Genomic DNA, 3,901 nt, shown 5'->3' on the forward strand with positions numbered 1-3,901 from the left:
ACACACACACACGTGCTATATAATAATAATAATAATAAATAATAATAATTTATTATTTATACCCCGCCCATCTGGCTGGGTTTCCCCAGCCACTCTGGGCGGCTTCCAAAAGAATATTAAAATACTATGATACATCAAACATTAAAAGCTTCCCTAAACAGGGCTGCCTTCAGATGTCTTCTAAAAGTCTGGTAGTTGTTGTTCTCTTTGACATCTGGTGGGAGGGCGTTCCACAGGGAGGGCGCCACTACCGAGAAGGCCCTCTGCCTGGTTCCCTGTAACTTGGCTTCTCGCAGTGAGGGAACCGCCAGAAGGCCCTCGGTGCTGGACCTCAGTGTCCGGGTAGAACGATGGAGGTGGAGACGCTCCTTCAGGTATACTGGACCGAGGCCGTTTAGGGCTTTAAAGGTCAGCACCAACACTTTGAATTGTGCTCGGAAACGTACTGGGAGCCAATGTAGGTCTTTCAAGACCGGTGTTATATGGTCTCGGCGGCTGTTCCCAGTCACCAGTCTGGCTGCTGCATTCTGGATTAGTTGTAGTTTCCGGGTCACCTTCAAAGGTAGCCCCACGTAGAGCGCATTGCAGTAGTCCAAGCGGGAGATAACCAGAGCATGCACCACTCTGGCGAGGCAGTCCGCGGGCAGATAGGGTCTCAACCTACGTACCAGATGGAGCTGGTACACAGCTGCCCTGGACACGGATTTAACCTGTGCCTCCATGGACAGCTGTGAGTCCAAAATGACTCCCAGGCTGCGCACCTGGTCCTTCAGGGGCACGGTTACCCCATTCAGGACCAGGGAATCCCCCACACCTGCCCGCCTCCTGTCCCCCAGAAACAGTACTTCTGTCTTGTCAGGATTCAACCTCAATCTGTTTGCCGCCATCCATCCTCCAACCGCCTCCAGACACTCACACAGGACCTTCACCGCCTTCACTGGTTCTGATTTAAAGGAGAGGTAGAGCTGGGTGTCATCTGCATACTGATGAACACCCAGTCCAAACCCCCTGATGATCTCTCCCAGCGGCTTCATATAGATATTAAAAAGCATGGGGGAGAGGACAGAACCCTGAGGCACCCCACAAGTGAGAGCCCAAGGGTCTGAACACTCATCCCCCACCACCACTTTCTGAACACGGCCCAGGAGGAAGGAGCGGAACCACTGTATGACAGTGCCCCCAGCTCCCAGCCCCTCAAGACGGTCCAGAAGGATGTTATGGTCGATGGTATCAAACGCCGCTGAGAGATCCAGCAGAACTAGGAAACAGCTCTCACCTTTGTCCCTAGCCCGCCGGAGATCATCAACCAGTGCGACCAAGGCAGTTTCAGTCCCGTGATGAGGCCTGAATCCCGATTGGAAGGGATCCAAATGGTCCGCTTCTTCCAGGCGTGCCTGGAGTTGTTCAGCAACCACTCGCTCAATCACCTTGCCCAAGAATGGAAGATTTGAGACTGGGCGATAGTTGGCCATCGTGGCCGCATCTAAAGATGGTTTTTTAAGAAGCGGTTTAATAACCGCCTCTTTCAGCGGGTCTGGGAAGGCTCCCTCACGGAGGGAAGCATTCACCACCCCACGAAGCCCATCGCCCAGCCCTTCCTGGCTAGCTTTTATAAGCCAGGATGGGCAAGGATCAAGGAGACAGGTGGTTGGTTTCACTCGTCCAAGCAGCCTGTCCACATCCTCGGAGGTAACAGATTGGAATTGATCCCACACAATTTGACTAGACAGGACTCTAGCACTCCCCCGCCCCGGCCCTGCTCCCACGGTGGCGTCTACCTCTTCCCGAATCTGAGCGATTTTATCTGCAAAAAACTTTGCAAAATCATTGCAGGAGATCATGTGGCCCGTATTGGGCCCCGATGTAGCAGGTGGTTCCGCTAAATTGCGGACCACCTGAAAAAGTCTCCTGCTGCTGTTTTCTGCAGATGCAATAGAGGCGGCGAAGAAAGCCTTCTTCGCCGTCGCTACCGCCACTTGGTAGGCTCGACACTGAGCTCTAACCTGTGTCCGGTCAGCTTCAGAATGGGTCATCCGCCACCGGCGCTCTAGCCGTCTCAACGATTGTTTCATTGCCCTCAGATTCGTGGAAAACCACGGGGCCATCCGGGCTCCATGCAATCGGAGAGGGCGCTTCGGAGCCAAACAGTCAATAGCCCTGGTTAACTCCACATTCCAGCGGGCCACCAGGGAATCAGCTGAAAGGCCATCAACATGGGATAAAGCATCCCCTACCGCTCTCTGGAAACCATTTGGATCCATTAAGTGGCGGGGGCGGACCATCCGAATCGGTCCCACCTCCCTGCAGAGGGGAAGGGTCGCGGAGAAGTCAAGTTGCACCAGGAAGTGGTCTGACCATGGCACTTCTTTTGTTTCGCTTTTACTTAGTGTCAGAACACCAACATCCATGGAGGTAAACACCAGGTCCAAGGCATGTCCGTGGCTATGGGTTGGGCCAAACTTATTCAGGGACAGCCCCATGGAGGCCATGCTTTCCACGAAGTCCCGAGCGGCCCCTTGTAAGGTCGTGTCGGCATGGATGTTAAAATCCCCTAGGACAACCAAACTAGGTGTCTCCAGGAGAACATCCGCCACGACCTGAAGCAGCTCGGGCAGGGAATCCTTGGTGCAGCGGGGAGGTCGGTACACCAAAAGGAATCCTGTACTGCCCCTATTGCCCAACTTCCAGAACATGCACTCAGAGAACTGGGTCTTCCCAATAGGATGCCTGGTGCAAACTAATGACTTCCTAAAAATCACTGCAACCCCCCCTCCCCGCCCACAGGGCCTGGGTTGCTGTGCGTAAGAGAAACCTGGTGGACAAGCAGCGGCAAGAACAGGCCCACCTACTTCATCCAACCAAGTCTCTGTTACACAAGCCAGGTCAAATCCTCCATCCATGATCACGTCATGGATGGCAGTGGTCTTATGAATCATTGACCTGGCATTGCACAGCAGCACCTTCAGGCTATGTGGGTATCCCTTGCTGATTCTAGTATCCGTCCGGACAGGACCAGACCCGGAGGCAGGGATAGTCCTCAGACAATGACTAAACCTGCCTCCTCTGTAATGACATGGTCTGGTCTTAGCGTACCTCCTCCTCCTACCCGTGATCACTGAGATCGGTTGTCCCAGCGCATCCCCCTCCGTGGAACATACCCCAGCCATTTTGTTGGCTGGGACCCACTCCCCGGCAGCCCTGACCCTTCCCCTTAAGAACAAAATAAGACCTTAAAACAATAAAAAACCCCAGAAAACAAAAAACAATACAAATGAAAAACTATAAAAATTACAAATCCATTAAAATCAAACAAATTCCCAACTAAACATCCATCCCGTATATAAAAACGTTGTTTTTGTAAATATGAGTTTTATCTGAATACCCCGTTACGCAACACACACAGAGACCTGTCTCTGTATTCTCTCCCTCAGTGATATGCGAGACACACGTTATATACACCCTTTTCGTGTGAATATGCGTATGTCTAGACACAGAGACACGCGTGTTTCCAGTCACTTTATTTGCGTTCATTGACAACGTGCGGTCGTGTAACGTGAGGGGAAAACGGGGGCGAAAAGCGAGCGACGCCTGCGAGGGCTGAGGCGGTGGGGGGAGGAGGCCGCGGCGTCACTTATACAGCAGGAGGAGGAGCCTCCTTCCCGACCCGCTCCTCTGACTGGGCGCGGCCGAGCCACCCTCGCCCGGCTATTGGGTGTGGGGGGAGAAGTGGGCGGGGCTCCGGCGGCCGCCGAGGCAGGCGCGGGCCTTTTCCTAACCGTCGTCCGCGGCGCGCGCATTAACGGACTTCCCTCCCCCGCCGCCACCATCATCACAAACAAGCAGCAGCGGAGGAGGAGGAGGAGGAGGCTGGCGGTGGAGGGGCTCATGAATATGGAGGAGG

This window comes from Podarcis pityusensis, assembly GCF_964106645.2.
Source record: "Podarcis pityusensis genome assembly, chromosome: 4".
Classification (NCBI taxonomy): domain Eukaryota; kingdom Metazoa; phylum Chordata; class Lepidosauria; order Squamata; family Lacertidae; genus Podarcis; species Podarcis pityusensis.